The sequence below is a fragment of the Schistocerca americana genome, chromosome 6, assembly GCF_021461395.2.
Source record: "Schistocerca americana isolate TAMUIC-IGC-003095 chromosome 6, iqSchAmer2.1, whole genome shotgun sequence".
Taxonomy (NCBI): domain Eukaryota; kingdom Metazoa; phylum Arthropoda; class Insecta; order Orthoptera; family Acrididae; genus Schistocerca; species Schistocerca americana.
This window is the reverse complement of record NC_060124.1, coordinates 107,391,659-107,410,547: the sequence shown is the minus strand read 5'-3', so window position 1 is coordinate 107,410,547 and position 18,889 is coordinate 107,391,659. Positions and strand designations below refer to the sequence as shown.

The window sequence follows — 18,889 nt, the reverse complement described above, 5'->3', positions numbered from 1 at the left end:
TCTCGCGCTTGCTAGGCAGGCAGCTCACCACTATGCCACCCAGACGTAGAGGTAAAATGGTTAAAATGGCTGTGAACAGTATGGGACTTAACATCTAAGGTCATCAGTCTCCTATAACTTAGAACTACTTAAACCAAGCTAAGGACATCACACACATCCATGCTCGAGGCAGGATTCGAACCTGCGACCGTAGCGGTCGTGCGGTTCCAGACTGAAGCGCCTAGAACCGCTCGGCCACCCCGGCCGGCCGTAGTGGTCATCGCAGGTACATGCCTCCCATCGGACCCAAATTCTCGACATACCCATACACTGCTAATGTAGTGCCCCTTGCCCTTTATTCTCAGTACTCATGCACACCAGGCTCGAAGTCTTACGAGAATTTGTGAAATATCGGGAGTAATGAGAATAATGGGCAAGGGGCACTAGGTCAGCAGTGTGTGGATAAGTTGAGAATCTGGGTCTTACAGGAGGATTGCTAGGGTAGTATGTGCAGTTGCGATGACAACTGTGACCGGATGGAACAGAGGTCACTGCAAGTGTCTAGTGAGCGGAGGACCTAGGTTCGAATCCCGGTCCGGCACAAATGTTTCAAGATGGTACCACAGAAGTCAACGGAGAAACGTAAGCAATTTACAGACACACATCCTAATCGCATTTCTCAATCCGAGACTGATAACATCTTACATATTCATTCACTGCTGCCTGCCATTCTTGTGCCAAACTTTATCTTAGTGTACCATCTACATTCAACATCTTCAAGTATTAAATGGTTATATTCGAATCTTTGCCTTCCCCTGCAGCTTTTCCTCTGCACAGCTGCCTCTAGTACCATGAGAGTAGCTTCTTTTCCTTTCTTATGGTCAGCGTTTTCACTGTATTTCTTTTCTCACTGATTCTGCGGAGAAAGTCGTCAATTCTTAATCATCAGTCCACATACTTAAGCTATCTGCTGCAGTACGACATTTAAAATCTTATTCTCCGATTTTCCCACATTGTACTGTGCTCCAAATGCACATTCTCAAAAATTTCTTACTCAAATGAAGGCCTACTTTTGATACCAGCTGACTTCTGTGGGAGACAAATGCTGTCTTTTCCTTCGGTAGTCTTGGTCTGCTTGCTTTATCTGTCATGCATTATTTTGCTTCAAAGGGGGTCAGAGATCTTGGCTTTACCTGTGATTCCGAATATCGATCTTAAGTAATTTCTGCGGATATATTCGGGACCCATGTTGGGTTTGATGTAGATGGTTATTTTGTTTCAGGTAAACCATAATATCTTAACTAAAAATTTGCGGCTCGCCAGTGCAAGATTTGAGATAAAAATACAGTCTTAGCTGCGGAGATTTATATTTTCAAATTTGAATGACGTGCTTCGCCTGTGATAGGCATATTCAGATTACCGTGACTAGTTTCTATAATCTGAAGATGCCTACCGCAGAGGAAACGTGCCATTTAAATCTGAAAATATAATTTTTTTCATCTTAAAAAATTGTAGTAGCATTTCGTCAAAAATATATACATATAAACGATATAGGATAAGTTCAGCTTCCTTTTTATTCAGGAGTATGACTTGTCTCTTCGAATCATGGGAACACATTTCTGCTCAAGGAATCTGTGCTAAATTGCATAAAAGTATGTAGCCACTGCACTAGAAAATTTTGTATAGAACTGAATAGGTACACTGTCACACACTGGGGTCTTCCTTAGATTACGTTTACATTGCTTTCCACCAACATAACTTATTATCTTATCACTCATTGGTTCGTTATCTCTGAACACTCAGTTTAGGATTATGTACTATTTCTATGATTTTGTCTTTCAAGATACAGCGTACACTATCATCTGTGAAAGTACTACCATACAAGCGACATCCCGGATGAAAGCAAACTAATGGGTGTGTGGAGCAGTGTCAGTGATGCAGAGAGGTTGTGTAATCGTTGACGCGGTGGTGCCCTCTTTTGCGTCGAGAAGAAGAATAATATTTCTTCGAATTCGTTCAGTCAAGAACCTTCCAAGAATTTGCTTGGCCTGGTTTAATTTATCGGAAACAGGATCAGCTTGTGAATGACTTTGGACAAGACCAATTGATTGATCTCCAGAGATTAATGAAAAAATAATTGAACCAACACCATCTAAACCGGCCAACTATCATCATTCCTAAAATAAGTAAAATGGATTTACTATACAGTGACATTTGGGCAGCTGTATAAATGGAAGGTACGACTAATGGATCACGCAGTCTTGTCGTAACAAGACTTGATTTCATCCTTTTGGCTGTAAGGGGCATTCACGGCGATGGTGTGTAATGGTTCTGCAGTCATCAGCGCTGACGCTTCGACTTCATCTTCTGATGACTGGAGTCGTGGTACATACACAAGAAGACGAGCTATTGCCAAACAGTATTTACAAAACATCGTTCTTGTGGAACACTTGAAACACAACTTGCTCTGTATTCTCACGAAGTGATGATTGTTATCGTCAGGGGATATCAAACTGATTCAATATCTTTAGACTTCTATAAGGCTTTTCAAACCGTTCTACACAAATGAAATCTAATGAAACTACGTGCTTACAGAGTATCGTCTAAGCTGTGCAACTTAATTCTTGATTTACTCTCAGAAAGGCCACAGATTGAAGTAATTGACGGAAACTCATCGAGTATAAGAGAAGTGATTCCGGCGTTCCCAAACGAAGAGTTATAGGCCCTCTGCTGTTCCTTATCTATCTATTTAAACCAATTATGAGACAATCTCAGCAGTCCAAAAAAACGGTTCAAATGGCTCTGAGCACTATGGGACTTAACATCTGAGGTCATCAGTCCCCTAGAACTTGGAACTACTTAAACCTAACTAACCTAAGGACGTCACACACATCCATGCCCGAGGCAGGATTCGAACCTATGACCGTAGCGGTCGCGCGGTTCCACACTGACGCGCCTAGAACCGCTCGGCCACACTGGCCGGCCTCAGCAGTCCTTTTGGATTGTTTGCGTATGTTGCTGTCATTTACTGTTTGAGGAGGTCAAAAGGCAAAACGATTTAGACAAGATATCTGTATGATACGAAAAGTGAGAACTGACTGACTAATGAAAAAACTGAAGTCATCCACATGAGTACCAAAAAGAATCCGTTACATCACAAGTCTAAAGGCTGAATATTCAATTAAATACTTAGGGATTACAGTCAAGAATAACTTAAACTGGCAGGATAACATAGAAAATGTTACACTGAAAGTGAACCAAAGATGGCGTTTTATTGGCAGAACACTCGCAAGATCCAACACTCCTACACTTGTTAGTCCTTTTCCGGAGTGTTTCCGGCTGGTATGGGATCCGCTTCAGATAGGAATGGAGGAGATAGAGAAAGTCCGTACAAGGGCAGCTCGTTTTGCATTATCGCAAAATAGGGAAGAAAGTGTGTCACGGATATGATGTGCTTGTTGGGGTCGCAATCACTAAAACATAGGCTTTTTCATTGCAGTATCGTATCACAGTTTTGTCCTCCCAATGTCAAAACATTTTATTGGTTGCCACGTATATAGGGAGAAATGATCATTGTAATAAAATAAGAGAAATAAGAGCTCGAACGGAGAGATTTGTGTGTTCGTTTCTCCCGCACGTTATTGACGAGTGCAAGGATAGAGACATAACTTGAAGGTGGTTCCTTGAATCTTCTGCCATGTATTTAACTGTGAATTACAGAGTACATCGGACTTCATTGTACAAAAGAACAAAAAATAAATGCTCTAGGCTGCAAATAGCACAATGCCGTCGGACTGCAGTGGCTTAGACCATTGTTTTCGGACCTCTCTTGTTTCGATCTATTCTAGTGTTGCCCTAGTACGTGTTAGACGCTACTGACGCGCTGCATTCTGGCAGTCCAGTCCGTACTTGGAAGCGTCACAGCGCTCAAACGCCACGTGTGAGTGTCCTCAGGACACAGGACAATATTGACAACTGGGGCGTCAGGAATATTTTAGAGATAGATTTGCTGCTACTCTTTGGACGGCTACTTGCTCATCATCTTTAACAAATACTATGAGTAACTTAGATGACTCATACAAGTCCCCTAAGTGGAGGTTCTCTAAGTACATACCCAGAATCACTCTGATTCCGCGCTGCAGAGTTTAGAGACTCTTACTGCACACTTCTAGGCTTCACGGGATACTTTATTCTCTGAGCTAAAAATCATACACTGATGTGTAAGCATGAATCACATTTGTCAGCAGTTACCTAACCTATACATAAAGAAACCTGAGGTGGAGGCATATGCAGTAGTTGGGAGTACTTGTAGGCTAAGTTTAGAACTATAAACTTGAAGAGATGGATTAATTTGCTATCCTGGAAGTAGGACAGATATACAAGGTAGATGCAAGAAAGACTTAGTACCAAAGTTTCCTATAAAGAGAATCACCTACTATCATACAGAAATCTGAATACTGAGGACGGAAATAAGATTCCTGAAAAGTTACCTTTAGAGCACAGTTTTGTACGTGCCCGAAATTTTGATTATGGGGAACAGAAAAGTGAAACGCAGTGTTACGGGAGAATGTTGAAGATCCAATGGTTGGCTCGAGTGAGTAATGAAGACCTCTTGGATTAAATCAACGAAGAAAAAATGGAGAAACTCTATTAAAGAACTAATGAAACGAAGGCATGTAGTGATTGGGCACAAATTACTAAATGAGTTGTTTATGAAAACAATAGCTGAAGCGTCGAGGGAATGTTTAAATTTGACGGGAAGATGGCCGACCAAGTGGGATGCAACAGTTGTACTGGAGCGAATACTGGAAAGTAACAGGAATGGTGGGCTGTATCAAACCAGCCTTAGCGTTTATGACCAAAATATAGATCTAATCTGTAATATAAACTTCATTTTAGTCATATGTTTACGTGTATGACAAATCATTATTGCCTTTCCGGGAGTGAAAGAGTGGAGCTGAAAGTCTTATCGCTGCCTCTGTATTTGCTAGATTTTACACTATAGGAAAACTGCTTGCAATAACCTCCTGGTGCAATGAAATGGCGTATTCCCCACCTAGTTTTCCCGTCGACATCTGTCCAACTTGAATGGTGTGCTGGTCGATGCACTAACACTGGCACAGTTCCGTAGAAACGATAAAATGTCCATGATCACATGTTCTTGTCTGTAAAACTTTCTTGATCGTGTTGTGTATGACGTCAAAATGTGAGAAAATAATTGTGACGAGTCAGGATTCTTAGGTGTCGTAGGAAAGGTCTGGTTACTTTGATGGTCGCCACGATATTCTCATCCCCGCAGCTGTGAAAAAGAGGCTGTCTCAGGACTTTTATACGAGCAGGAAAAAGAGCAGTGGCTGAAAGCAACGCGAATTTAATAGTCACAACCATTTTACAACGCAGGCTTACATCTGATATTTGGACAAATAATTGTTTTGCAAATGACATCTCTGTATCGTCTTAGAAATAGTAACACGAGTATATAGTGTAAATATAACATCTTCACATTTGGATATTCTCTGATTTGCTTGAATTTTGTTTTCAGATGTGCTGTCAGACGAAAAGTGTCTAAACACGTCTGCTCACACAGTTCTTAAAATTACGTAATCACTGCAGGAAACAGGAAGTAATTTATCTGTTTTGTCTTGATTTTGTAAAAATTGTAGACGCAATGTGCCTCCTTGTAAATACACCTATTCTATCTTAACATGACCATCTAAAAATGATGTAGACCGATGAAGCATATAAGAGGAGCTCCCAGTGCTCGAAATGCATGTCATCATCATCATCATCATCATCATTATCATCATTGGCGCAACAGCCACCTGTGAGCCTCTGCAGAAGATTATTCAATCCTTCCCTGATTATTGCACACATTTGGAATTCCAGTTTTACTGATGTCCACTTTGACATCTTTGACACTTTGATAGCTTAGCTTTGGTCATCCGACTCTCCTCATTTCTTCAGTACTACGCTAAATATCTTCTCAATCATTCAGTCGTTTGCTCTCAGTACATGTTCTACCCATTTAATCCTAATGTAGCTGCTAACATCTAGTTAACATCATAGTTAAATCTCGTCCTCCAGACACCAGTTCCTTCCACTAGCCCAAGAATTTATTGAAAGATCTTTCTTTAAAATATACCCATTTGCTTTTCATCAATTGTTTTAGTGTTCATGTTTCAGAACAGTGTGTTAGCACCGGCTTTACCAAAATATTATCCATCATAACTTTAATTGATTTAAAAATGGACACTAACAGTCTCGACAGCAAAAACATTTATTTTGTGGTAACAGGTTTCGAGCAGTGTTCGACCATTTTCCGAACAGCTCTGAAATCCTCTTCTGCTGGATGGCGGATATCGATATGACTAGAATGTATCCATGGGAATCATTAGCGTCACTTAACCATCATCTCTACTGTGGTACAATCTACGAGTTTGCGATAGATCCCCGCAGATGGCTGTTGGGGTTCTCACAACCGATTATGATTGGTTTTCTCTTTTACATATATTTTTGTCACAGATTGACGAAATACTGTTTGTAGCAGTTACTTTACATAACGTAATGCAACTATTCATTCATTTGTTGTTAGCTTTCGTGTGACCATTCTGTATATATCTTATTGCAATAACTGTTTTATGTCCTGTATGCCTGTCGCTGATGTAATTCGGTATGCAGTTGGCTGAGCATCGCGTATTTAAGCAACAGCTCCATTGCTCTCCTTAGTAGTTGACGTTCGTAGTGTCATAACAGCCACTTCATTCACAGCCACTGACTATCATCATGTGGATGACTTCTTATTTTAATATTTATCAGTATTTTATGCGTTCTGCTATTTTTAGGCATCTCTCTAAATCTGTTCTATGTTCACGTTTCAGTATTAGGTCTAAAATGGTCAAAACAAACCCAACCGGTTATCACAATTTTTTTTTTGTGCTCGAGACTTTGTGCTGATATTTAAAGCACTTTTTTCAAGGCCGCTGTTCTCGAGGAGAAAGTCTATATTAAACAGAAGGCAGGATAATGCGTCTCCCTGCCTTATTTAATATTTTGTGGTCACAGCACCTGATATAATATTCTGTATTTTGATTCCGGATATTTTACACGGAGTTTTTCCTAAGAGAGTCAGTTTATCAGGGATGCCTAGCTCTTCCACTGCTGTTTATAGCTCCTTTCTGTCAATACTGTCGTAGGTGATCTGAAGTCGATAAAGAGGTGACGTGTAACAATCCCAAACCCTTTGTATGTTTTTCGTATTTACCGTATCGTGAAGGTCCGATAAACCGATCTTCGTTGACGAAACCCACATTGAAAGTCACCAATATCATTTTCTACATAGCGTGTAAGCCTACAACAAAGGATGTTGCAGAATATTTTATATGCTGTAAATAATAGGTAAATAACCCTGCAGTTAGAACACACCATAATATTGTGTTTTTCTGTTGAGCGTACGATTCCTAAGTTTCTATCGTCAGGGATACTTTCACTAATCCAAATCTTAATCACAACCTTGTAGAAACATATCACAAATTCCTTTCCTATATTATCAATGAGTGCTACTTCTATGAGATCCGTTTGTGCATCCTTATTATTCTTTAGCTTCTTGATGGCTGCCTTCACTTCCTTAGAAGTTGTACTGGTTCCTCTGTTTCTGAGATCCTTGTGTTTACAGAGGGTAAGATTTTTTGGTTCTTAGCCGCACAATGATTCAACTGTTGGTCAGAATGCATAGTGTACTGAAATAAAAATAGCGACATGTGACTGAAGATGCTTATCTTCTTTTTTTACGAAAGTAATACAGTCGCGGCAACAATTGTAACGGCAGCTGATAATTTAAATTTGGCGTTCACTGCTTTCATCATTACAAAGGGTGTGGGGCTGATGAGTCTGTGCTAATCTTCTTCCGTTTATCATTTTTGACAATGTAGAAGGCATTTATTCACCTTCTCATGGAAATGAGGTCATTTGACACACAAACACTTAGAGAACTGCGCTAGAAGTTCAGTGCTACCTTTAATCTGAACATGTTATGACTAACGTTTCTTACTTACAGGTAACGTGAAAGCCGATAACATTAATACAAGCCGAAAGCATTAGGATCGTCCTGTTATCAGGAGAGAGGAGCACTCGTGTTATCGAGGAGGATTCCACTCAACGTCAACCACACATATTACTCATCACCTAGAGTGCGTTGGCGTCACCAAACGCCAAATTCTATGCTTGCTATGTTTGAGACATGCTGAAAGCTGAACGGTCGAAATGGATAGGGCCGAAGCAACATTAACTGCTGCTCTGTCGTCGTCCAGAGCCCCCAGAAATAAGTAGTGTACTGAAATAAAACTCACGATTTGTGACTGGAGGAGTTTTTTTCTTTTTTACGAAAATAGTGCAGTCGTGGTACGAACACTGACAGCAGTGGACAAACTTAGGTGTAGCTTTACAGCTTGCGTGATTACACAGATCGGAAAATGCATCGCATCTCGCACGAAACTGAGGTCAGACGTACACCGGTAATGGGAATTTTGGCCATACATAAATGTCATATTTACAAAATGCAAATTTTACGATACATAACTGAGGAGGATACAGATCGTTGAGCTTGCAGAATGGGTGACAAGCAAGCTAGATGAAATCCGTTGTTTCTCCTATGACGTACTGATTACGGATAAAGGTAGTTCTTATGTGAACAGAAAAGTAAATGAAGAAAAACGCAGGTACTCGTCAGAAGTCAACCGTCACTGGATGGAATCATAGAAGGCAGCTGGGCATCTAAAATAATGGTTAGATGTTGAACATGGGGTTCTCGTATTGTTGGACCCTTCTTCATTCGGTGCACATCAACAGCAGCCTGTTATCTGCAGTTGTTACGAGATGTGCTGCCATGGATGCTACCTAAGACGGGACATCTCCTTCCTCCAGAACAATCCCCCCCCCCCCCCTCTACCCCGCCACCTTATCACGAACTACTTGTTCAATCATACGTGGATTGTGTTGTAGAGGTCCAGTGGAATGGCTGCCACCTTCCCCCGATTTAATTCCGCTATGTATCTATCTGTGGGACTATGTGGAATCAGGGAGCGGACTGTTGATGCATATGATCGAATTGCAGTGTTGGTTAAAGTCCATGCGGAATGGTTGAAGCTGATAACAACCTTATATGCAGCACATCCAGCAACGTTTATGTTTGCCTTGTTATGTACAAAATGTGCCATCACTCAATAATGTAACGAAGAAGCTACGATCAAATTAAATACGCGATTATTTTTCTCATGTAATCTTCTATCTGACACGTCACGTAGTCCCCTTCCATTTGAAAATTATGATTTGTATCCTAGATGGCGGATTTGAAGATGGGCACGATATTGGTGACATAGCCTCACAGACATCTTGCTTCCATCTCTCGCCTCATTCCCCTCTTCCTATGCCCTCATCTCATATTACTTGACTTAAAATTGATTTTGATCCGACTACCTTTTGTTCAGGAGGGAGGTTACGCTCCTTTGAAGCTAATCTGGAACATCATTCCGTGATGATGCTACAAACTTCCAGGTATGATGGAGAAGGGCAAGTCTATTAATCTAAGAGATCATGGTGCGAAAAATAGATAGGTGAAAGTTATAAGAAAACATCATTTTCATATCAGACAGTGTAATACGTCTACCGGAAATGTTGTTGCTAAGATTGTAGGGTAAGAAACTTCCAGAGGTGGTAGTAAGGACAAAAACATGGAAAAAAGTCTAGTAAACAAGGGCTCCAAAATGCATAACTTAAGAACTATAAACACTCGTTCGTCTTCGACATTGTGAAAAACATCTCTTCTGCTGAGCAAGTCTCCACAGCTCTTAAGGTACGCATCTTACAGCCCATATTTGCAATAATTTCTTTTTGTTTTGGAAACTAAAGAGAGATATATGTTTTGATCCATACTACCACCTCTGGACGTCGCCCGCCCTACAGTCTTGTAGTCGGTACATGTATATCATTGTTAAAGATTTCAGAATGATTTTAGCTTAGAATTTTCGACACGGGCGTTTCCGGACCGGTCGTTTTCGGATCAGGGTCCCTTAGACTGATACTCTCACCCTTCTCCCTCATTCCTGAAGTTTGTAAAATTATCACGTTATCGTTCTGTATACTTTGTTAAAGTCAATAACTATAGGTTTCTTGGTGCTAAAAGCTATTAGATCCTTTGTTTGAGCCTGAAGTAGACGTCGACTGCGAACTGACACTCACATCAATTGTTCAACTGCAGAGTAAAATTTAGTTTCTTACAATGCATATTGCGCGGGGGGGGGGGGGGGGGGGAGGGACGGGAAGACTGCCCTTAATAGTCTGAAGAATCGGCCATGATCAACGTGACGAGAAAGCTGAAGGCAAAGGAAACCAGTGCATTAAAGACAAACAATGTGTATCATGAGAACATGTGGCCTGAACTGAAACAAATGTGTTATTATGATCTCTCCATTGGCAAAAGATTCAAATTAGTTCCCCACTCGGATCTGCAGGAAGGGTCTGCAAGTGGGAGGTGGCCACATGAAAAGATGGAATATCCAGCGACGGGGTAACATTCTACGAATCACGGCAGTTGAAATATTTTAATTGACTGATTAGAGAAAAGTCAGCAACACGGCAATGGAATGCAGGGCAGCCAAGGCGAAATGGCAGCATAGAAAATGTGAAGAAATCGGAAAAGAAATGATCGTCCAGAATACTGATACGGCAGAAAGGAAAGTCAGACAACCTTTGCGGAAATCAAAAGCAAGGATGGTTACATTAAGAGTGCAATGGGAATTCCGTTTTTAAACACAGAAGAGAGAGCAGATAGGTGGAAAGAGTACAATGAAGTCCTGTATGAGGGAGACGGCTTATGTGATGACGATCCAGAAGAAGAAAATAGGGATGACAAAGGGGATCCAGTATTAGAGTCATGATTTACAGGAACTGTGGAAGACTTGACATCAAATAAGACGTAAGGGATAGATGACACTTCCGTCGGAATTTCGAAAATCGTTGAGGGAAGTCACAACCAAACGAATATTAAAGTATGTGTGTAGAATTTATGACACTAGCGACATGGAGTCAGACTTGTGGAAAAATATCATCTACACAATTCCGAACCTATCGTACAATCAGCTTAACAGCTCATGCATCTGAATACACAAAAGAATAAAAACGAAATTTGAGGATTTGTTTGATGACGATCAGTTTGTCTTTAGAAGAAGTAAAGGCAGCTTTGACGTCGCGCTTGATAATCGAAACAAGGTAGAAGAAAAATCTGTGGGAACTGTGAAACAACTTATTTGAAGTACAGGGTGATTCAAAAAGAATACCACAACTTTAAAAATGTGTATTTAATGAAAGAAACATAATATAACCTTCTGTTATACATCATTACAAAGAGTATTTAAAAAGGTTTTTTTTTCACTCAAAAACAAGTTCAGAGATGTTCAATATGGCCCCCTCCAGACACACGAGCAATATCAACCCGATACTCCAACTCGTTCCACACTCTCTGTAGCATATCTGGCGTAACAGTTTGGATAGCTGCTGTTATTTCTCGTTACAAATCATCAATTGTGGCTGGGAGAGGTGGCCGAAACACCATATCCTTAACATACCCCCATAAAAATCGCAGGGGGTAAGATCAGGGCTTCTTGGAGGCCAGTGATGAAGTGCTCTGTCACGGGCTGCCTGGCGGCCGATCCATCGCCTCGGGTAGTTGACGTTCAGGTAGTTACGGACAGATAAGTGCCAATGTGGTGGCGCTCCATCCTGCTGAAATATGAATTGTTGTGTTTCTTGTTCGAGCTGAGGGAACAGCCAATTCTCTAACATCTCCAGATACTGTAGTCCAGTTACAGTAGCACCTTCGAAGAAAAAGGGACCAAAAACTTTATTGGCTGAAATGGCACAGAAAACGTTCACCTTAGGCGAGTCACGTTCATACTGAGTTGTTTCCCGCAGATTCTCAGTGCCCCATATACAGACATTGTGACGGTTGACTTTCCCGTTAGTGTGGAAAGTTGCTTCATCACTAAACACAATCTGTGAAACGAAAGATTCATCTGTTTCCATTTGAGCAAGTCAACAGCGCCTCAAGCGAACAAATGTACAACTAAATGAAACTTTATAGCTCCGTTAATTCGCCGACAGATAGTGCTTAGCTCTGCCTTTTGTCGTTGCAGAGTTTTAAATTCCTAAAGTTGTGGTATTCTTTTTGAATCACCCTGTATAATACAGATTTAAAGCTGCGTTATAGTTTCCTAAACGAATGTGCGTTTAAAAGAAAAGACACTGCTAGAAGTGAAGGAATGACATAAAACTTGGCAACTGAGCGGTAACAAGACAATAAAAGAAGAGTTACACTTGCTGGTTGTTGAAACTTGAATGTAATGTAGACGCTGAAACGTTGTTTAAACATACCATAAAATATATGCAAACTTTGCAATAGAGGTAGCTGCCAGCCTATCGTTGTTGCAAACGAACTTGTTAGGGAAATATTAAATTTTAGTTTACAATTCCAACTGTTCAGAGTATCAGTTACACATTCATACTACTGTCCTTTCGATCGAAGAATTTTATATCGACGTTATACGTGACAATCGTCCAGCCGATATCGTCAACTTTGTACTGTCTCATTTTGTAGGTAGGTACAGCAAGATTCAAAATTACAATGAAGAAAATGTAGGAACAAGGACTACAAAAAGCTGTTTAAAAGACGGAGAAATCTGTAGAATAGCTGCTCTAGGTCTTTTTGCTTCCCAAGTGGCGTCTGCTTACTCCCTCTTCACCCTCCCATTTCACCCCCCACTCCCGTCCACCGCCTACTGTCGCCATTAATTATTTCATCCTTCCTGAACCCTGAATTATAATATGTTATTCAGATGGATATTTCAACAATTCTTGAGGAAAAGAATGACAGATTAGTGACAAATTAAGAAAGTGATACATTAGTTAGAAGTATGAAAAATAATTATAAATAATAAGTTGCTTATGCATGCCATCAGAAAGTATAGTAGTAAGGTTCATAGCCAGGTTGACATTTTATCGGGGCTCAAAAATTCATTTAGAACTGTGCAGTTTTACGAGTCTGGGTTCACTGTACTTTTCAGTCAAAATAAAATAAAGTAAAATAAAAATGAAGTAGCTGCTGAACTCAACAGGGTTTGACCCCATGAACGTGGTTACGAGAAAATGATATGCTAACTATTTAGCCATAAACAGTGGCAATAATCATGTTATCATTAATTCAGTTTGCTAGAAATTTATACTAAACTAGTGAACTTGGCAATGATTCGTAATTGCTAAATATGTATGGGAATCGACTATACAACATAATCTGCTTCTATTCACCCGTTCCCTCCTCTTCTCCCCTCTCTCCCCCTCTCTTCGCCCATCACCACCCTCTCTGTCCATCCTCTCATAACCCAACTCTCTGTCCATCTCCTCCTTCCCCTACTCTGTCCATATCCTCATCTCCCTTCTCTATGACCTTGACCTTTGTTTGTTGTCATTGCCAACGAATTCCTGACTGGGAATTGAAGTCGCATAGAATGAATGGATAAACCATATACGGGGTATGACAGACGTTCCTTGCTCCTGGATCTGTGAGGATAGTAGCTTCAGTGACAATATTTCGCATAGTTTTAATCTGTGAAAGAATAGGATTACAAAGTTTCGTACGATTCAGATTCCGTAGTAGTATTATAATCATAAGCCGAAAAGTCATAAACACAACTTTCCCATTTCCTATTAAAACCGACAGCGCGGAACAGAATAAAACAGCGCATAGTCGTGTATACAATTTTTGTTTAAAATTTTATATGAAGAAAACAGTATGTGTGGTAGAACCAATATGTCTAATGTCTAAATGCCCTCGACGCAAGAAAAAAGAAAAATACCCATTGTCCTTCCGAACGTTTGTTAAAGTATCGTGCAAAAGTTTGAAGCAAATCGAGCAAGAAATTTTAAAGATTTTTGGTAATAACGTTAAACAACGATTTGTCTTGAAATGCAAATTAAGATCGCTACTTTGGAGTGAGAAAATGTAATAATTGCTTTCAGTATGTACAGTACTTTCAATATGTATTTGGTATTTTTTGTTTTTAATGGGAAACATTCTCCTAACGTACGTTGATCCGCTGGCTCTTTGGTGCTTAGGTGGGCCCAAGAAAAATTATTTTCTGTTGTATTGGAAGGGACCGAAGAAAAAACTAACGTAAGGCAACAAATCAACAATGTGAAAATTAGCAGAATTATTGGCCCAAATTTCATGACATGTCCATGTACACCATCTCCCCCCCCCTCCTACCCCCGCTCACCCCTGCTCACTCCCCCCCCCCCCCCCTCCACCGAATTTCGTGTCTCCAGACGGCTGCCTAAACTGGCCCTGGGTACAGTTAAACTGTCCTAGGCTGAGAAGTAGAAACTTTGTAGGAGTTGATATAGACTACGATTAGTAAACCAGGTTAAGCCTGACGTTGACTGTAACGGATGGTAAGAGATGAAAACACTGGCACATCACAGGAAGCAAAGACCACTCGTAAGACTCATAAGAAAAAAAGCGAAAGGGAAAAGAAGAAGAAAGGTTATTTCTTGGTGATAATAGCCGAAAACAAAACATTAATTTGTAATACACTACTAAAACAGACTTTTCCATGTGTATGACGTTAGCTGGGACTTGGACTTCATGCATCCACCCATGCTCCCCCCCACCCGCCCGCCCGCCCTTCCACCCGCCCACCCATCCACACACACACACACCCACACACACACACACACACAGACACACACACGACACAGGCCAGCTTGGCAACAGCAGAACAGACAGCGATCAATAGGCGGATGGACCCACCCAGCTGCTGGCCTGTATAAAGCACCTGGCGCACAGCAGTTGGGGCGGACACGACTATCGTAAACTTTAATTATTTTCCATTGAAAATGTGAGATCACAGAATAATAATTTGGAGTTATACAATTTATAGATGAGCAACTGTACCACAGGCTTTGAAAACACAGGCGTGTCAAATTAATTGTTACATGTACAATAATATTAATACGATTATAACACAACCATAAAAGAAAAAGGTGTTTTACTACATGGTAGCGTTATTTAAACTGTTCAATATACGACAAACTTGTGGCATATTTCTGAGGTAATTTTTATGTCTTTTTACAGTGGAAAGAAATAATGTTTATTTGTTTTCTAACAATGGGCTGCCGAACACTAATGCCGTTTTTACAGTAACAATAGACAGGCTCCCCATAAACTTATTATATGCAACGTAATTGCTATAGGCGAACAGGAGAGTTCAATTTTTTGTGAGATACCTGTTAAGATGTTAGCGAAAAGCTATTCTCTAACAACGTGTCTGACACAGTGTTGTACATTACCTTCTGCAGCATAATTTAAATAAAATATTACGAATGATATACGGAATGCAAATATCACACAGTGCTGGAAGTATATAAATAACTTTATATTTCCCCTAGCTATTAGTCCAAGTAGACCATTATTCGATTAATATACGGATGAACCAAGTTTTTCATACAAGTAGTGAGACGCTAACTTCCCATTCCGCAGTAAGTGGAAAATCGTTTGTCAGTATATCCTTTTATATGTTATTTTCATTTAACTCACCCCATTTGAGCGTGATGTACTTCTTCAAAACAACGTAGTACGAAATTATTTTGAAAAACTGGCTTTTTTTCTGATTTTAAAATTAGAAATCACACATTATCGTTAACACGTATTCCGATTGCAAAATGTCGTTGGCTGTCATTGAAGTCCTGTATATCCCTGGTTGGTGGAAGACAAATCATAGCAAGTTACAGTTTTCTAAGGAGGCGAGTTCAGTAAAAGTGGAAATACCAAGGAGAAGGTACACCGATACAACTGGCTGTTGCCCACGAAAGCCTCAACAGGTTTGTCCCTGTATAACTTCTGGTTACGCCCTTCAACTTGTGTCACAAAATATCTAATGAAGAGTCACAACAATAGCATTCGCACAGCTCCATAGTTGGCACTCCCACATATAAATTTTGATACTTTTATTTGTTAACTGTAGCTTTCACACAATTTATAAGACTCATTTATTATGTGACACCTGTAAGTTCCCTTTAATTGTGCTGTGTTTTACAACTTGAATAGCTTTACATCTCATTGTATTCAGTAATGTCTACTGATCTTCATTATATGCACTCAAGTCGCTTCTGACTCGGACAACGAAATAATTGTGCGATGGGATGCCAGTCATTCGGAAAGGACACACAATATTCACGGGACCTTCACTCCAGCAAACATGAACTATACTTTGAACCTGCCAATATCTCACGTCAATAACAAAGTGGAAACAGGTAGAATAAAACACTCACAATTGAAAACAATAAACACTATTCACAATGAACAATGTAAATCGTAGTGGTTGCTTATTTTAACGTCAGAAAGTCAGCGAGAGCCTATGACCACCAACGTAAGTATGATGTGAATACACAGATAGTAAGATAAATTTAAAAAATATATAAAAATTCTACAAAAAGAAAGAATTTAAGTAATATCCTGGCATACAATATCTACAACACAAAATTCCGAATTCAAGCTCGATATGTCTCCAGTGAAATTCCGTGCGCCCTCTATTCAATTGTTAACTGACCCAGCTTCTGGCATTCCCTCTCCCATGCCCCCTCTCCCCCCTCCCCCCAACCCCTTCCACGCCTGTTCCCGTTGCCAATTCACAGATTTGTCACCGATCGTGACCCATCTTAGCAAATTGCTCCCCACTCTGTTAATTGCAACGAACGAATAGTAGTATCAACACAACGCACTCCTCATGTCGAATGGAACGTCAAAATTGTCCACTAGAGATGCTGTTCATTGGACAGCACATGAAGAAGACCTTGAACACAGTCGTGTATCGATTTCACCGGTGACAATACGTACGAACGGCCTGAGACAGAGCGCTGTGCGATTTGCAAAGCTGCCAGCGCAGGTTCTACTTGGAGACGGCTGTCTCCAGTCCGCGCAGCGCAGGGCAACGTACCTGTGGGAGAGCCTTTCTGCAGTCGGGCCGCCCGGGAGATGTATTCGCCGGCGCAACCAGTGGCAGAAAGAGGGTTCACTCGCTGCCAACACGACGGGCGTCTGGTATTGATCGGCTTCGTCCGAAGCCACTGCGCATGCCCGGCACCTGCCGTCGCGCTCTCCACTCCTCTTTCGCCTATAGTTTCGTTCCCTTCTGTTCCCCCTGTAGCGCATTTCCTTTCTCCCTCATTCGCCCACCCGCTCGAATCTGTGACCCGGATCTAGTACAAGTATCTTATCGTCTGCGCACAGGGTTAGCGCGTTATGGAAAGATCAGTACCGCCGTACTTCTTCCGCCACCGTTCTGGAGTGCGACTTATGGCGCTATACTTTTTTGTGGTAGTGTTTTGATATAAAGTGAGGAACGACTAGCACGTACGTGACAAATCAAACGATAGCTCCACCAGGGTGGTATCACAATCTCAATACTGTCCAAGAAGAAACAAACGAGACTTCTATGGCTTTGATTAGAAATGAAACGCGACCACCCGCTTGTCGCTTGGACACGAATTGGTATATGGTCAAAAATGTATGAAAAATATACGGAGATTGTCATTTAATAATCAATCAGGGACTGTTTATAGCCATTTTCGGTGTCAAATGGGTACATATGCTTATACTACCCTTTTCCTTTTCTCGTAAAAATCGCTTTTACGGTTATGAATCTGAATTATGTACTTGATAGGATTACATTAGATTAGATTAGATTAGATTAGTTTTTCGTTCCATAGATCCGTGCTGAGGAGGTCCTCGTGGATGTAGAACATGTCTTTTTTTTTAAGCTGAAATAACATTACTAATAGTATGAGTATATACAATATATCATTTGTTTCTATTAAAAAATTCGTCAATGGAGTAGGAGTTGGCCACTAGTAAGTCTTTCAGGCTCGTTTTAAACCGATCTTTATTTGTAACTAAATTTTTTATATTTGCTGGCAAATTATTGAAGATGAGTGTTCCTGAGTAGTGGACCCCTTTTTGAACTAAAGTAAGTACTTTTAAGTCCTTGTGCGGATCATTTTTGTTCCTGGTATTGTATGTATGAACTGATCTGTTTGTTGGAAAAAGAGATATATTATTTAGCACAAATTTCATTCAGGAGTAAATATACTGAGTTAGTATACCCAGTTCTTTGAAGAGGTTTCTACAAGGCGTCCATGAATTTACTCCACAAATAATACGTATTACACGCTTTTGGACTCCGTAAACTTTTGTTTGACTTGAAGAGTTACCCCAAAATATTATACCATATGACATTATGAAATGAAAGTAGGCAAAGTATGGAAGCTTTTTCATTTTTATGTCGCCTATGTCTGCTAACACTCAAATTGCAAATACAGATTTGTTAAGGTGTTTCTGCAGTTCTGTGGTGTGCTCCTCCCAACTGAATTTATTATCAAGTTGTAATCCCAGGAATTTAAAACTGTCAACCTCTTCTATCTGCTCCTCTTCATACTTCATGCATATGCTGGGTGGAAACCTTTTACAGGTTCCTAATTGCATATAGTGAGTCTTTTCGAGGTTTAATGTCAGTGAGTTGGCTGAATCCATTTATTAATATCCATGAAAATATCATGAGCAGATCTTTCTAGAACTACACTCGACATACTATTTATTGCAATACTTGTGTCATCTGCAAACAAAACGAACTCTGCTTCTGGCAGTGTAACTGGTGAGAGATCATTAATGTACTCAAGAATAAGCAATGGCCCTAAGATGGATCCTTGTGGGACACCACGTGTAATTTCGTCCCATTCTGATGATAACTGGTGACTTAATTCGCTAGTCGCTTGTACTGACATCCCTCGTTTCCTGTTAGCGAGGTATGAC

The 18,889-nt window shown here is 40.4% G+C and overlaps 1 protein-coding gene across 1 annotated transcript in view; it reads right to left on the bottom strand.

Moving 5' to 3' along the window:
- The window catches only part of LOC124619455, an 88,272-nt gene extending 71,146 nt beyond the window's left edge, over positions 1-17,126 (bottom strand). Inside the window, exon 1 of the mRNA XM_047145851.1 lies at positions 17,019-17,126. The gene's annotated coding sequence lies outside the window, so the exon portion shown is untranslated. The remainder of the gene's footprint in view (positions 1-17,018) is intronic.
- Between the last annotated feature and the right edge of the window lie 1,763 nt (positions 17,127-18,889).